At 43.1% G+C, this 18,548-nt stretch overlaps 1 pseudogene; it reads left to right on the top strand.

Annotated features, from left to right (window-relative positions):
* Window positions 1-2,190: 2,190 nt before the first annotated feature.
* On the top strand, window positions 2,191-3,765 carry LOC144682281 (dual specificity tyrosine-phosphorylation-regulated kinase 2 pseudogene; annotated as a pseudogene).
* Window positions 3,766-18,548: the final 14,783 nt, after the last annotated feature.

Raw genomic sequence — 18,548 nt, 5'->3', positions numbered from 1 at the left:
TGCTTACTTTACAAGAACTTGTACCACAGGAGCAGCTAGCACTTACAGCCAAACAAGGCAATTGGCACCGAAGATGACATGATTTCAGAGTATGACCTACAACCTTGATGAAACTGAGATCAGGAGGTTTTGGCTGGGGGTGCCTGTGGCAGCAATCTTGCCAGAAATGTCACTCATTCTTTGTGGAGGGAGGTGGCATTAGCACTGAGTGCCAACTCTCTTACCCACAGAACTATAGGCCAATATTGCAAAATGTTCAATGATTTGACCAGGGAAGACAAGGAAAAACTCTTGACCCTCTAAAAGTAACAACTGCACAGCTAACCTCCACAATACTCTCTGGCTGGGGGTGGGGGAGGGAGGGTGGGTTATCTAACTCAGGATCTCACACCATGGTGCCCCATATCTCCGAACAGCAATTATTTGCATACACAACATTAACACCCCTTTCACCACCTTACTGGCTGATATCTTCACATCTAGCTCCCCATAACACTTGATTGATGCTTCTTAACTGTCAGCCTTGCCCTAATTGACTCAGTAGTCTTATTGTAGGAGAAAATGTTGCACAATGCCCACAAGAGGCAGACCATCAGACAGGGTATCCTCAAACATGAACGCCTCATGCTGAATGAGGAAATGACCATTGAACTCATGTCATGAGAGGTGAAAAGGTCAAGCACGGGAGACTATCTGCCCTATAGTACTGTCTCTCAGGCATGTGCCAGGCCTCTGGCCATCTCCTTTACAACACCACCCCAGTGGAACATTGCAGGAAACATCAGGCTGCCTGGAAACAAATTCCAGGCATCAACTGGCAGCATCTTCCTGCTAGAAGCAAGTTGCAATGAGAGGAAGGTGCTTTCAGTCCTGGGAGTATTTTGTAGAGCGTGAGTAGCCAATCACGTCTCACAATCCTCAGGTTGCATCTAGGAGAAGCACTAGAATGATTCAATGTAATGAACATGAGACACCAAGGAGAAGCACAGTGTTAGTAGCTTGGCATGCATTCACGCCGGACATAATTTTATTAAAATAGAAAGAACCCTGTTACTCATGAAGTTTAGTCATACAGGATAGGTTGCACTTATTTAGTGTTGATATATCCTGTCAGATTATGATTATTGGCATGGTCTTATAGAAACAAAGAGGGTTGGGTGTGTTCTAAGATGAGTGTTCCTTCAGAACATTTTGAACTTTTACATTAATAAAATCTGCATTCTTGTTTATTAAATATTTTCATACATCATAATTAAGAGGTTTTTAATTTCTACAAAGTGACATATGAATTTCCAACAATACTAAACACGAATGGCTGACACATATACTAATCTTAGAAGGACACCCTACCTCACCAGCATAAGTTTTTAAAAAATTTTCTCACTCAGCCATCCTTAGGATTTCCCTTAGTGAATTTATGCCACGTTGTTACTATGTGCAGTTTTGGGCTGTGAATTCAGGTCCAGAGATGAGATTTCTCAAACACAATTCACGTAGGTAGACATACAGCCGGCGCATCATCAGTTTTGGCTAGCTTCAAAGCCAGGTCCCTGAGATGAAAAGACAGCAAAGGCAAATTTGCTTGCCCTTTTAGGGAAAAAATATGCAGGAACGTTTTTTTTGTAAATGGAAAAATTTGGGCAATCATTCTTTGTCATGCAAGAAGGTAAAGTTAATGAGAATAGATATGCAGTTAACAGTTACTTTTGAGGTCCAAGTGTTAGATTGGAGATGGTGCAATAATTCTTAAATTTCAACACCAAGACTCAAGCATGTGTGAAAGATGAAAAGTGTGTAAAAAGCAAATAAAGGTCAGAGGCACAGTGACCATGGCAGTGTTAAAAGAGAAAAGCATGAATAATTGTGATGCAGAAATTTTGGAGGCTCGAAGTCATTGATTGGAAGGATTGCCTGTCAGGTAACAAACATTTCTTGCATCTATCCAAAAGTATGAGAGAGAAATACTTGACAAGCGTACTCAAATTTAGGGGCAGTTAATAAATCTTGTATGAGTTGAGCTTTAGAGAGAAAATCATGCATCATATTTCCTTCTTAAATCAGAATAAACTATTTAGAGAAATTAATAACAAATTTCCATTATTGGTTTACTGTTATTGAGATAACTGCATCAAGCATTCACAAGAGGAATCTGGTTTTCTTCTGTTTCAGGAGAGTGGCTATACAGGTACCATGACTGATCAGTTTCATGTTGGAGGGGATCAGCACTTCCAAGTTCAAGAATTGTATGAAGAAACCGAGCCAAAATTGACAGCATGTGCAACACCAAACAATAGTCTCAGTGCCAATGATAAGAGTTCCCTGCCTTCCCACAAACTGGAGAGCTCCATCCAACTAAAAAGCAGCTCCAGTTCTATTAAATCCTATGACATCTCCACTAGGCCTAAAGGGGAACCAATGACAGCAATGGAGGCAAAGAAACACTATATACACAAACTTACACCGTACGAGGAACAAGAAATAGCTAGCTATTCAGAAATCTATTTTGTTGGACCAAATTCTAAAAAGAGGCCGGGAATTATTGGAGCACCAAATAATAATAGCTACGATGATGAGCAGGGCTCTTACCTGTATGTGCCACATGATCATATAGCCTATCGATATGAAGTCATCAAGGTAATTGGAAAAGGCAGCTTTGGGCAGGTGGTGAAAGCTTATGACCACAAACTCCACCAGTACATCGCCTTGAAAATGGTACGGAATGAAAAAAGATTTCATAGGCAAGCAGCAGAGGAGATCAAGATACTAGACCATCTGAGGAAGCAAGACAAGGACAACAGCATGAACGTCATCCATATCTATGAGAGCTTTTCCTTCCGTAACCACATCTGTATGACCTTTGAACTATTAAGCATGAACCTCTATGAACTCATCAAAAAGAATAAGTTCCAAGGATTCAGTCTGCCCTTGGTCCGTAAATTTGCACACTCCATCCTGCAGTGCCTTGATGCTTTGCATAAAAGCCATATCATCCATTGTGACTTGAAGCCTGAGAACATCCTGTTGAAGCAACAGGGCCGTAGTGGAGTTAAAGTGATTGACTTTGGGTCCAGTTGTTATGACCATCAAAAAATCTACACATACATTCAGTCACGTTTTTATCGAGCTCCTGAGGTGATTCTAGGAGCACAATATGGGATGGCTATTGATATGTGGAGTTTGGGATGCATTCTTGCTGAATTGCTGACTGGCCATCCACTGTTGCCCGGGGAAGATGAGGGAGATCAACTAGCTTGCATGATGGAACTATTAGGAATGCCATCTAAAATGCTGCTGGAATGTTCCAAAAGGGCCAAAATGTTCATCAGCTCTAAGGGCTACCCTAGATATTCTTCTATTGTAACACTTCCTGATGGCACGGTGCATTTGAACGGTGGACGGTCTCGGAGAGGAAAAACTCGAGGTCCCCCAGGTCAACGGGATTGGATCAGTGCCCTTAAGGGCTGTGACGACCAACCTTTCATTGACTTCCTGAAACACTGCCTGGAGTGGGATCCTGCCTTACGCATGACACCAGCACAGGCCTTAAGGCACCCTTGGCTACGAAGACGTCTGCCAAAGCCTCCGATGAATGACAAAACAACATTTGTCAAACGCATGTCAGCAAGCCCTACTGCTCTCATGGATGCAGTGGTTAAACTACCTCCTACTTCTGCCAGCATTGCCAATAAACTGAAATCCAATCAGAATAATGATCCCAATCCCAACATGACTCAGAGGACTGTACTGCCAAAGCTGGTCAGTTGACTGGTAACTTGAAGAAAACAATTGTTGTTACTCAGTTGGAATATGAATTCCTGTGGCATGCGGTATACAGGGAACACAATTTCTTCCTTTCTACATTCCAATGTGACTTGAGCCAACAGGTCTTTAATTATTACAAGGCTGCAAGTCTGCACTGAGCATGCTCCAGGACTGCTGGGCAGCTCCTGCCAGGCCACACTACACATTGATTTACACTGTACAATGACACAAACTACCCATCAACATTCACAGTAAAGCAGTTGGGCTGGATGCAAAAATGAAAAGGTGTTCTTTGATTGGATAATTATTTATTTTATATCAGCAGGACCCCACACTGAAATCATTGTGTGCTAATCCTTTGCTCCCCACATATTTGAAGGTCAAAAGTGTCCTTGTATTCATTGATGAAACTGCTGTGAACAAAGGTGGCCTCAACCCATTCACATTCTAAATAAAATTACCAAGGTTATATTAATTTACAAATTTCTGATGTATCAATGGATTTGGCCTATTAGTGATCCTAATTTTATCTTGCTTAGGATCTGGGATCTGTATTTCCATTGGACACTGCACATTGACTGGCAGTCTAAGATGGAAATTTATACATATTGGAAGAGAGGTAGCAGTGCCCAGGCACATAGAGGATGTCAACCTATCAGGGGATGTCAACCTATTATTTAAAGGGGATAATGAACTAAGGGTTCCATACTCCATTAATTTGTCCAAGGTGCTGTGTTAGTATATATGCAGGGATACCGCTCTTCAGGTACCAATTAACTGCAACTGCATGGTGTTGTGGTGAATTTTCTTGGTGACACATCTGCTAATGTCAAAAATCATAGGTGATTCAATTCGATTTTTGGCAACTGAGGAGTGACAATTTGCCATTTATATTTTACTTTTTGTGTTCATGAAACTTTATGACATTAGTTCCTGTGTTTATGAAGATATATGATATATTAAAGGAGTTGACAGAAAGAAACCATCATCTGTGCAGCTAAGTTAGAGAAAGACAAGCATGTTTATTTATTTGTACTCTATTTTATATTTTTGCCTCTTTCCCCCTTTACTCCCTTGTGCCACGTAATTTTTTTAACTAATAGGACAGGCAGGTAACCTGGCCTTGGGCAATAGCACCATATGAACAGTAAACTGGGAAGTTTAGAAGTTTTCTTAAGTGATCTTCCCTCCGATTTCTCATCCACTCCTCTGGGAGTAGTGCCTGCCCTGGTGAAGCACTGAACTTATCAAATGGGAATCAAAGGAACTTATTCCGTACTATTCTAAGTCGAGGGCTTTTCAGGTGTGACAATGTGCTGTCATCTTAAGTAGTGTCTAAAACTTCAAGCACCGTACATTATTCAGAATTTTCTTCAAAATACAGTAAAAGAAACCGTCTGTAGGGTATACTTTTTAAAAGGGTCTTATAAGGGTAAAGGGCCCCTTTGACGTGCCAGATTGGATTGTGCAATCTTTTATCTCGAAGCCTATTTAGCAAATTTTAGGCGTAGAGCTCTTGGAGACAAGCCCGAGTCATTGGGATGGTGACTCAAGCAGTTGTAAGTGGGGTCAGAATGCTCATTTCATTACCCTCCCATTTTTCCAGTGATTCATAACAGGAAAATTGTGAATCTGGTTCCCTGGTCTGGGCACCTGATTGTCTGATCTACTGCCCTATTTAACAAGGTTCTGCATCAGCAACACTATCTTGAAACATTTACCCTTATAGCAAATAAATCATTTTCACTTATTGTGAATGCACAATTTATTTGAATATCGTATCTGCCCAACAAACAATGACTACTTGATAAACAATCATTAGTCATCATCAATCTTTACTCCCATTAGAGAAAAAAAAACCCTTGCTGTTTGATTGCAGAACATATTAGTGGGAAATTCTGACCACACCTACAGCGGGGAGCTTTGCCCGCTAGGAGCACACATCAGAAATTAAGGTAATGTGTACCTTTCACACAATGGAAAAGAAAGAAAGACTCATATTTATGTAGCACCTTTCACGACCTCAAAACATTCCAAAATGCTTTAAAGCCAATGAAGTACTTTTTGAAGTGCAATTGCTGTGGTAATGTAGGAAACACAGCAGATAATCCACGGACAGCAAACTTTCACAAACAGCAACATGATAACCAGGTAACCTGTTATAGTGATGTTGATTAAGGAATAAATATTGGCCAGTACACCAGGGAGAAATCCTCAGCTCTTCCTCAAAATATTGCAATGGGATCCTGAGAGAAAATACAGGACCTTGGTTTATGTCTCATTCGAAAGACAGCAATTCTGACAGTGGAGCCTTAACAGGACATCATTAGGACCTAATCTGGAATTTCATTTGGGAACCTGAGCAGGGGAGCAGTGACACTTTCCCGTTAGACTAAACCAGCTGGGAACTGAATTGTGGGCCAGAAGAGACCCAGCAAGGTATTTTATGTTTCCTTGTGGGCCAGAAGGGTCATCAGTGCTTTTCCAGGTCTCACCAGGAAGCCTTTGACCTCCTTTGCCCTGGGTTCCCCATCTTCCCCAATCACATGTAGGTTTTCTTCTCTTCAATAGCTTTTCCTATTTTGATTAACTTGGTGGGTGCTGAGCCACAACAATCTTCTGCAGTCTTTGGCATTATCAGCAAACTTCCACATAATTTCTCTCACACCTATGCCTGAATCATTTATATAACTGAAAAACTACTATTAGTTCCAAGAAGATTTCATGACGCCCACCATGAGCAGCATCCCTATCAGTACAACTGTTCCTTCTAGAAATGCTTTGGTCTTGAGCCTAGCTCCTGAAACCGCCATTGTAGGACTTTCATTCTATAGCTACCTGCATTGTTGGTTTGTTTTCAGAACAGAAACTTATCCATTTGCCTGATCAAGTCCTGAGCCAGGGCTACGAGGGGCTGGCATGAAAGAGGAGTTGAGGCCTGGGGCAGATCAGCCACGATTTTATTGAATGGTGGGACAGGTTTGAGGGGCCGAATGGCCTACTCCTGCTCCTATTTCTTATGCTCTTATGTTCTGGGAAGCAGCATTCCCATTGAAATTCAATTTCTGCTTGCAGGAGATTCTATCAATCCCTCTTATTGTGCAATCCCATACAACTGCAATTTTTCCTTTAACCTTCTATGATCTCTGTTCCCCTTCTGCAGTCATTTGCTGCCAAGTGCCTTTAGCGGTTATCATCCCCTTTGTTCCATACCTGTTCACTTCCAGTACTGAAAGGTTGTCGGGTAACTCTAGTTCCACAGATTTCCTTTGCTCCCGTTGTTTTTTTTACATATTCGGGGGTTGTCACTTGTAATTTTGCTGTATTATTTCCTTATATCATGGTGGTGACAACCTTATGGAAAGTCTCTTCCAGAGACATTTCCTCCTTGTGCATATTGCACAGCGTACCTAATTGGTGTGTGAACCCAGGAATTAATGTTTAGAAGGACTAATTTAGGTGGTACTTAATGCAAGCATACTGTCTCTTGGAAGTTTGAGAATCCAGGATAAACCAGGCATTCAACATGCTATATGATTAGCATCAACAACAACCATTTATATTCAGGAGTGTGGGACAGAGAGAGTTGATGAGGGAAATGTGGTTGTTATGGTGTATATGGAGTTCCAAAAGGTGTTTAATAAAGTGACACATGATGTGCTTGTTAGCAAAGTTGAAGTCCATGGAGTAAAAGAGGCAATGGCAGTGTGGATTACATTTTTTGTATTATATAGTGTGTACATTTATAGGTTAACCCATTTCCATAGTTGAAATTCCCTTAAATAGGAAAAATACTTCTCACTTTACCACAAGTTTTGCTTTACTTAACTGCCACTTCTCTAGAATTATATAGATTTTACATACAAGAACAGGCCATGCTCCAAGCTCTATGGAAGCATCTTTCCATCTTACTTCTTCTCACCCTATCAATATATCCCTTTATTGCTTTTGTCCCTTTACATGTATTAAATTAGTTGATTCAACCACTCCATGTGGTAGTGAGCTCCACATTTGCATCATTCTCTAGATAAACATTTGTCCTGAAATCCTCATTGAATTTATTAGTCACTATTTTACATTTATGGTCCCTGGGTTTGGCCTCCCCACAATTGGAAATATCTTCTCTATATCTAACCTATCAAACACCTTCACAATTTTAATTTATTAATGTTATTTCCCATATGGGCCTCACAGGCACATACTGATTACTACTTCTGCAGATAGCTGCATTATATTCGCTTAAGGAAGAAAATCCTGCCAAAGTCATAGTTAAAGAGGAGGTAGCTGAGATACTGGGTCGATTAAAATTGATAGAGGAGGTACTGGAAAGGCTGGCTGTACTTAAAGTAACTAAGTCACCAGTCCAGATGGGATGCGTCCTAGCTTGTTGAGGGAAGTGAGGGTGGAAATTGTGGAGGTACTGACTATAATCTCCCTATTCTCCTTGGGTATGGAAGTGGTGCCAGAGGACTGGAGAATTACAAATGTGATACCCTTACTCAAAAAGGGGTGTAAAGATAAACCCAGAAGCTACAAGCCAGCCCCAGGTTGAGGGTTGGGACTGGAGCGGGGGGCAGGGGTGGTGGAAACAGACAAATGTATTGAGCAATCATGGCTAGAATTGTAAAGGCCTTCTGCTTTCAGAATCAGTCTTTATTATTCATTGAAGGTGCAAAAAAGATTTCTAAAAAGTCATTCAGGTGCTGCCACCTTCCCCAGAAAAATCAGCTGGTACAATCAACCATGGTCCTGGTGACAGGCTTTTTCTACCACCCTTGTGTACCTGGATTTAGCTGGCTTAAAGACTCCCAAACCTTTTACATCCAATGCCTGAAAAACACAGCAGGCAATAAAAAATTGCAAACAAGAGGCTTTCAAATAAGCTTAATGCTCGTTAATTAATGATTTCAAAACGGTGGGTGGGCTGCCTATTTTGGCACCCATGTGCTTTCCGTATTATTGAAGACTGGTGTGGTGACATTGGGTTGCCGACCTGAAATCATCACAGTGAATATTTCATCAGTGCAGCACTTGGTAAAATCCAGTCCTATATGTGTGTTAATGATTTTCATGAAAATCAGCATTACCTTTGTTGAATGGCTCAAAATAAGTAACATTGGTAGGTCCTGTCCTTCGTTCTTATGATCTTATCCCACAAAAAATTACCTCTAAAGGTGATTATAATGGAATAAAGGGATCAGGACCTTAATTTTATGCTTACGGCCAAATAATTTCTTAATCTAGTGGTGTCTTTCATAGCAGAACAGCCTGGTGATATTGATTATCTTGGGGCAGAATCGTCAGCTCGGCGAGTGGGGGGTGGGGCTCGCTCGCCGTGGCATAAAATGATGCGTGGTGATGCTGGGCGTGCGTCCCGACGTGACCACGCGTCATTCAGATTTTCAGTTCGGTGAGCGCGCACCTAAGTCAGCTGCGAGACTGCCGAACTGTCAAAGGCCTATTAAGACCAGTTAACTATCAATTATAACAATAAACTGAGCTGCCCGTCCAACCTTAAAGTTGGCGGGCAGGCGAAGATCCCAGGCGGCCTTCGCATTTTTCATGGAACCTCATCCATGGGCAGGATGAGGTTTCACGAAGGCTTTTAAAGGTTTGAAAAAATTCTTAATAAAATTTATAGACATGTCCCAGCTCATGTGACAGTTTCACGTGAGGGGACATGTCCTAAATTTTTTTTTTCCCTTTATTAAAATTTTTTAAACTTAAACTAATCCCCCTGAGGCAGCTATTTGCCTCAGGGAGATTTTTGCACTCTTTCGCGCGCATGAGCAAAAGAGCACAGGCCCTGACTCAGGCAAACCCCCCTGCCCCGCTCGCACAGGGAGCACTCAGCGGCCTTAATTGGCCGGCCCACGTAAAATGGCGGCACCCAGCGGATCACGGGCAGCGATCAGCTTAGTGCACATCCGCGCCTGCTCCAGCACAATCCCCAGACGGGGAGAAAATTCTCCCCTAGGTGTACATGTGAAGAATAGCCACATTGATAAAACATCCATATGGAACTAAAGCCCAGCAAGGTGAGCTTCTATTCTCTCTCAAAACACCAGGCAAGTGTAAGAATAGTCTTGAAAACATAGAAAGATTAAGAACACAGAGGAGGCCATTTGGCTCACTGTGTCTGTGCCAGTTGAAAGAAGAGCTATCAAGTCTAATTCCACCTTCCAGCTTTTGGTCTGTAGCCCTGGAGGTTATTGCATATCAAGTGCCAGCCCAATTTTTTTAAATATAAAGGTTTCTGCTGCTATCAGACTTTCAGGCAGTGAGTTCCAGACCCCCAATGCCCTATGGGTGAAAAAGATTCTCCTCAGCTCCTCTCTAAACTCTCTGCCCCTGGTTACTGACCTCTCTGCTGATGGAAACTAGGCCCTTTCTATCCACTTTATCTAGGCCCCTCGTAATTTTATACACCTCAATTAAAACTACCCTCAGACTTCCCTGTTCCAAAGAAAACAACCCCAGCCTTTTTGATCTTTCTTCATAGTTACAATTCTTCATTCCTAGCAACCTCCTTATCAATCTACGAACACATGAACATATGAATTAGGAGCAGGGCCCTCGAGCCTGCTCTGCCATTCAATAAGATCATGGCTGATCTGAATGCAACCTCAACCCCACATTCCTGTCTACCTCCAATAACCTTTCACCCCCTTGTTAATCAAGAATCTATCTAGCTCTGCCTTAAATCTCTTCCGTACCCACCTCTGCTCATTCTCCAAGTTACGCTGTACCTGAACCCATATCTGGTTTGTGTAGAATCTTTGAAGTCAGCAAAAACTCTTTCAGTACCTGTCACATCACTCCCTGTAAACTTTTGCAACTTGAAAGAACTATGAAAGCACCAAATACTTGTAGCATTATAGCAACTGCACGAAGAATTCAACCATTAGCAAACCTGTAATTAGTTGATGATCTCTTTAAATAGTGCCAATGGGGGCTCCTTCATGCTGCTTAATGCATATCCAGTTATGCCAGGTTATGAGAGGGTGTTAGCTACAGCAATGGGCTCCAAAATGGCACTTTGACTGACTTCATGATTTTCCTGGACTGCATACTTCCAGCGGCATTAGCTTCAGAAGTGTGCATGCGCACTGTGGAAGTCATTTGGTGTGATCACATCCTTCCTGTAATGTGGTGACCATGTTTGGTGGGCATACTCTCCATAAAAGAATAGATTGCTGGCACTCACTGTCTCAAGGACCACTTTGGGCTTCTACCAGAGCATTTTGCATTGTTGGAACTATCTTTTGGCATGAGCCCTCTTTCAGAAGAGGAAAATGAGGGAGAAAGGGTGTGAGATTGCTTGTAATTCACTGCATACAATTTTATTTTCTATTCAGAACCTGGTCCAGGAGTTCCTTTATACCACTTGTTTTAAAGACTTAAAAAAAAATCTTCAGTTGAAGGTATTTAAAAATTAATCTTGAAAGGTGCTTTCAATTCTTTCCTAGAGTAAAGAAATCCCCTTGCCTTTTGGTTGACATTTCCCCACAAGAAGTGCTGCAAAGGAACCTCCTGGGAACACAGTGCTATCCTTCTCCTTTTGAGAGTCTGAGGAACCACTTGTCATCTCTGATTTGCTGGACCTAAGGAAAAGTCCACTGGAAAGGTGAATTGTCATCCTCAGGTATATCACATGATATAATCTCAGGCCAACCCCTACATTCGATCTGAATCATATGACCGGTGGTCAATCAGTGATATATATACATCAACGGTTAGTTTAGTAACTCTGTGTGAATTGTTTTAGGACACCAAATTGCTAAAACTTTGTTTTTTTCTTTGCAAGTTTGATCTTCACCCCGTTCTTTCATTTTAATTATGTTCAGTCCTTCAGGCTTTATAAGGTTAACCATTCAATACTGAAGCACAATTTAAGAACAAATTTCTATATAATATGAAGTATGTGTGATGGCCATGTAACATTTGCTGAAATAAAATTCTAAATTATTGCAGTTGCAGCCACAAGTCATGTGGCAAAATAGCACAGCTTGAGACATGTTGCTTGAATAGGATACCCAATTAAATCTGTAAGATTTTTAATGAAGTGGTAAGATGTTTAATTTTTTGTGTTATTAGGATAGTATGGTAGAACAAAATTTCAAGGTACTAAAACATCTCATGATTCAAATATCAAGGCACCTCCTCTTGTAGCTATTTGTCTGTATTTTTCCTGTCTTTTATGCAATTTAAATGCAATTAGTAATGCATTTTTGTATAAACTTGACAAACATGATCAATCGAACAACAATGGACTCCAAGCTACACCTAAAATTAAGGGTTTACCACCTAATGTTTTAGCCTTTGCATCTACATTTTCTGTAAACAATTTGTGGTATAATAAAACTCCAAATATATTTATGTACAATCATGTCATTCATTATTCTCAATTTACCATGATTTCTTTTTACACTAACCACAATTTGAATTAGGGTATATGCATTTAAACTACATTACTACCAGAACAAACTCTTCCACGGTTCCTCAATGCACACGATGACAATATCTGTATGAAAATATGTTATCACATTGCCATACAAATCACTGCATGACTTGCTATGTGATAAAAACAACACATGCTCTAAAGCTGCCATCCCTCTCTGGCTTGTTAGTTGGGATCTAGTTCTGTTTCAGTATTTCCAGACAGCACAGCTTTTGAAATCTGACGGGTACGTCGGTAAAAAATTCCAGCTTGCAGGCCTGTGCCTTAACCCACTGTTGCCACAGTGAAATCAATTTGTGCATTGTACAGATGTGTCTGTCACTTACTTACTGTTTTATCTGTTTGAGATGCTTTTTTCCCCTAATAGGCAGATGTGATTCCTATACCTCTGATTATTTAATGCAAATAAGAGATTAATCTAAGCACTGTTTGTGGTGTATTTCTGTAGAAAAAGTGTTGGACCAGTTAAAGAATCAACTGTTAATGACTGTTAGTGTTAGAGAATGTGGTACCTTGGCAATAGAAACTAACATTGTAATATTTACTATGATGACATTGTATGAATTAAAGATATGCCGTAGAGCCATTGGGTTCACAACATAAGTTACATTCTATTAGTTGTATTAATATTGTACACAAAAAGAATCTGTTTTAAAGTGTTTTGGTTCTTGAATATATACATATATGTTCAGTTACACCTTTACACTTTTTGTTTAGAATATAGCAGAACAATAATAAAAAAAATAATTTTGGATCATTCTCGTTCAGTTCTTCAACAGAGTTGGGAGGAGTGGTCAAAACATGACACGACTAATGTTTTTATGAAAATGAGCCAACACAATCAACACAAAGGTCCAGTGTGTCTTGTATCAGGATCAGACTGGTATTCCAAATTCAGTTCCAAGAATAGAAAGAATCTGACTATCTCGTGACCTGATAAATGCCATTTTTACAATGGGTCCTGTGCCTAGCAGATTGCTAGTTTGCTGGTGCTGGCTACATCATCATTGAGCATATACACATATGACGGTTCTCTTTCAACCATTCTGTGATACCACTGATTTAAATTGCAACAACCTGTTAAAGGCCTATCAGTGAGGACTGCAGTAAATCAGGATAATATAAATTGACCTTTATTTCTGAGGAATCACTTGTTGTTTATCAACATATACCTTGCAGGAATTACTCTTTCTGCATATATTCTCATTTTTGTAACCAATCCTTTTATTCAAAAACCCTTACTTCCTGTTGTCACAACTGTGTCAACTTTTCGCCATTATAAATTTCGAAAGTACATTTATATTGGAAATGGTGATGTAAATTCCTCACCGCAAAATTACAACCTAGCAACTGGGTAGCTTTTTTCCCCACAAATTGCTCAAAACGTTCCCTGAAAAATTTTGATCCACCATTTTTTTTCTCTCAGGGCAAAATCATCCTAGATTTGCACTATATGTGGTAGGGGGCGGGAAAAAGGACGTTTTACCATTGGGCCGCAATGGTGGCTTTTTGTGCCGTTTCGTCCCAATCCCGCCTCACTAATCATGCATTCCCGGGAAACATACCTGGTCACTGGCATGCAGCCTCCGATTCGCCTGCCACATCGTCACCTTGCCGTTTCCTCGCTCTGGGAACCATATTTAAAGTGCAGCTGCGCGCACACCACTCAGTGCTTCCAGCCCAGGACTGCTGTACAGAAGACATGGCCCTGAAAGACAAGAAGACTGCAGCCCCTCGATTCAGTGATGCGTCCCTGGAATGCCTTTTGGATGCCATGGAGGCCTGCCGTGACATCCTCTATCCCCGTTCTGACCGCAGGAGGGGCAGAAACATCACCAATCCGGCTTGGGAAGCAGTAGCAGTGGTGGTCAGTGCCAACGCTGCCCACAAGATGTCGGCCATCCAGTGAAGAGGATGCAAGATCTCATCTGTGCCGCCAAGGTAAGTCAACCATCTCATCACTCTAAACTCAGACTCTCACAAGCCAATCACACATTCACTGGAATCTCACTCACTGCCAGCTCAAGGGACATCACCACTCACTCTCTCACACACATCCTCACATCTCCATCAGGCTCATATCCTCTGGAGCTCACGTTCATGGCTCCGCTCACCACACAAAACATTCCATGCAATGCCATGTGTCCTGCTCATACTCTCTCCATTTGTTATCATGCAGGAGAAGCTGGTTCACAGCAGCAGGAGAGTTCCCAGACCGGGGATGGAGTAGCCCACATTAAGCTCCTCACTCACTTTGAGGAGCGTGCCATCATGCTGATTGGTGAGGGCATGGACCATGCCTGCAGCAAAGGTGAGCTTGGCAGTGAACGCCCATGTGAGGATCCTGCTCCACATCATCCCTCTCTCAACACAACTATGAGTGCTCTCTCTCCTGCTTTTGACTCTTCTGCCATGCACTGATCATCTCTACTTTGGTTCACAGGGAGCTCTGCCAAGCAACTGACACCCTCAGCTCCATCCACATCCTTATCTCCAACCAAGAGGACACCTCCTCCATTGAAGAGCTGGAAATTTGCAGCCTGGAAGGCCCATCACAGAACTTACCCACACCCTACACCAGTGCAGAGACATGCACCTCGGTAGGACCTGGATCTAGAGGAGGCTCGGATTCACAATCTGATGGTCATCGCACAGACATGTGTCCACAGCAGGAGGAGGCAGGTTCATGTGAGCTCCATGGCACTCGGAGGAGGACTGCTGGGAGGAGGACTGCTGGGAAGAGGCATCTGTGAGTTCTGAGTCAGATGACGAGCCTCTGGATTCAGCCTTCCAATTCATCATGCAGAGTCAGCAGAAGGCTGGGAAACATCAAGAAGAGCTGTTGGAAGTCCTCAACAGAATGGCACACAAGTTGGAGGGGTTGCCTGCCTGCTTTCTGATGAAGTGATGCCCAAATGTGGATGTTTGGAGGTCTCTATGGGAAGGATGGTGGACACCATGGAGACCCTGCTCCAGCAGAATGAGGAGATCATATAGGATCATATCTTTTTATTTCTGTTAGACTGTTGTCAAGAAAATATCTTTTTTAGTTTCTTGGACTGTGGATTTGAAATTGGACTGTGGCTTTAAAAACTACCATGGCTGCAATTGAAAGATGTGTTCATTGGAACAAGATGAGGAATTTCTACAATTTTGCTATCTTGGAACATAGGGTGCCATGAGAGAACAGGATGGTGCTGGAAAGGAGTTCTGGACTAAGGGGAATTGCCTGACAGCAGCATTTTAATTGGCTCCTGACCAGGTGACCAGGGTTTTGTGTGGTAACAGTGCAGGTAGGACAGCTCCTAGCCTGAAAAGAGGGAAGACCTGGAACCTCTCTCTCCTGTGTTTGTAAGATTCCCACAATTCTGCCATAATAGCTAGCTGGCTATCCTTCATATCTCTGTAACCTACCTTCTCTGTAAACCTCTGTCAAGAGGAATAGGGGAAAAATCACCAGTAGAGACATTGACGAGAAATTTGCGAATGTCGGGTTGGCCAGTCGGGAGCGGACGCAGAACCGATCACTGCCCCGGATCAGCTCTGCGCCGCCATTTTACGTGGGTGGGACAATTAAGGCTCATCCAGCATGATGCATGGCCAGTAGCGCTCAGCGTTTCCTGTGCGGATGGCAGGGGAGGAGGGAGAGTCAGAGCATGCAGAAACCTCCCTAGGGCACGGAGCTGCCTCAGGGAGATTAAGTACATATTGAGAATTTTTAATAAAGAAAGATAAAAATTATTTACACATGTCCCCTCATGTGCCAGTGTAACATGAGCTGGGGCATGTTTATGAATTGTGCAAAAATTATTTATTTAATTAATAAAAGCTTCAGGAAACCTCATCCTACCATGGATGAGGTTTCCTGAAAAACGCAAAGGCCGCTTGGGCTCTTCGCCTGCCCGTCAACCTTAAGGTTGGACAGGCAATGTTGATAAGTACTTTAATTGCTTTTTTAATGGCCTTAACAGGCCTTTGACAGTTGGGTGGGCATGCAGCTGCCTCCAGTGTGTGCCCGCTGAATGAAAGATCTCAATGACACGTAGTGACGTTGGGACACATGCCCAATGTCACAGTGCGTCATTTTATGCGTCGGTGTGTCGGGCTCACCCCGCATACCGATGTCAAAATTCTGGTCATTGAAAAGCAAGTTTTTTCAACCAGTGAACCACAGACTGAAAATGCTGGGAGACCACCTCATGTCATCAACAACAAACTGCAAGCAATTTGAAAGACATCAATCAAAGTCAACCCATCTAATCCTGTACTCCAGATTGGTGCTATTGAACTGTTTTATCTCTCCCTTAAAATCCATGCTGTGTGTGTATATATATATATATATAGGGGTTTAAGAAGCGGTAGAATTTAAGTTATAGAGTTAGAAATTAGCAATTCATATTTCCTTCTTTTGCCACCAGTTAAAGAAAATTTGTTTAATAAACAGTTATTTACTTATTACGTTTACAAACCTGGTGCTCATATTCTGTTAACCTAAATTAAACAGTTAGGTAGAGTTGGGGCAATTTGGTGGTTTGACCAAACTTCTCACATTTGTTGCAGCTTGGGGAACAGTGGAGCTTGATGTTACAGTGCACTATCCCCAGTGAATTGTGACAATGCACTCCATCACTGTAGTCAGGGGTGAGTTCCTACAGTGGCAACACGAGAAGAAAACGGGGAACCTGGATGTCCCTCCAGGTGCTCCTTGCCTCAAGGAGTCAGGCTAGGACCCTCGGGCACTGAAGGGAGGAGGATCGACAGCTGAACATCCCTGGGTCATCCACTCAGGAATCTCAGAGGCTGTCCTCTCCCCCCAAGTCCCCTTTGCCAGTGACCCCCTTAACCTCATCCTCTGTAATTGCAGAGGGAGCAACTGGCCCACAGGAGAACAGACAAAGCAAGTCGGCTCTCCAGAGGAGCCATGCCAAAGGCATCAGAGGCAATAGGGCCAACCATTGCACAGGCTGTCTCCACCCCTGCTATGGATGTCAGGACAGCATTTAGAAGAAGTGGAAGGCCTAGAAAACTTAAGAAACTCTGATCACAGATAGTTGCATGGGTGAACGCATTTTATCAATTTACGATCTGAAATTATATTCACTTTTACTGAATAATGTGTAATGGTGTCTTTCAGCTTCATTTACAGGCTTCACGAGTCCTGCCCCTGCATCCCCCCCAATACCAGTTCGGCTGCTGGACTCCGAGTAGTTCTGGAGAGAGAAGTGTGTGTGTGGCAGGGCCTTTCGGAGTCTCGTGCAAGCACTCTCCCACGCACATGGATCCTTCCTCCATCACACTCATCTCATTGTCCTGATCATTTTCAGTGCTGCCTGCTGGGGTTCTCTTTCAGTTGTCCATCTGAGCTGACCTGCATCTCCACCCACTCACTGATCACACTCCCATGCAGCACCTGTTCCCGCCCAACATGATGCTTCTTTCACTTTCGATTTTTCAAGATGGTACTGGTGAAGTATGTCTTTAGCTCCCCTGACCTTTCCCCTCCCCCAATCATCCATTTCCTTTCCCCCCATCACTGTTGACAGCTTTGGCATCACTTTCCACCTCCCCATTGTTGTCTACCAGCCAGACCCTTTTTTTTCTGGGAAGTCCAGGTGAACGTACACATTCCCAACCTTCCTGAGAATCCCACTCCCATCCTTATTGACCTCCCGGGCTCCTTCTTCCCCCCCCCAGGGTCTGTGTCTGCCTCCAAGTCCCCCCAGGGTCTGTGTCTGCCTCCAAGTCCCTACCAACCACCCTCACCATCCCTTCTACTGCTACTGTCTTAGCCTCACCCTCCCACCCTATTGGCTCACTCTGCTCTCTCTCGTTCTCACCATTTCCATGCCCCCACCCTCATTTTGCTCCTCAGGAAGCAGTCATCGACTCCGCAGACCTCTCCCTTGCATGTTCACCTGGACATTCCCCCCCACCTTACTCCTTCCTCCACCCTTACTCCTTCCTCCCTGGGACTCCTCCCTCTCTCTGGACTCCTCCCTCTCTCTGGACTCCTTCCACCCCCCCCCCACCCCCCAAACTCCTTCCTCCACTCAAAGTTCTTCCTCCCCAAACTACTTCCCCTCCTCCAAACTCCTTCTCTAACACCTTCCTCCCCCTACACCTATCTCCCCAGTTGCCGCATTCTCCCCTGTTACAGCTTCCTCCTCCCCCACTCCCAACCTCACCTCCCTGACACCATCATTACCCCTCTCCCAACCTCACCCGCCCGACATCATCATTCCCCTCCCCACCGCACCCCACCCTGACACCATCATTCCCCCTCCCAAACTCACCACCCTCACGTACACCTTTCTTTCCCAGTCAA

This window comes from Cetorhinus maximus, chromosome 6, assembly GCF_964194155.1.
Source record: "Cetorhinus maximus chromosome 6, sCetMax3.hap1.1, whole genome shotgun sequence".
Taxonomy (NCBI): domain Eukaryota; kingdom Metazoa; phylum Chordata; class Chondrichthyes; order Lamniformes; family Cetorhinidae; genus Cetorhinus; species Cetorhinus maximus.
Note: the sequence above shows the minus strand (reverse complement) of the source record. Positions and strands in the feature narration are given on the sequence as shown.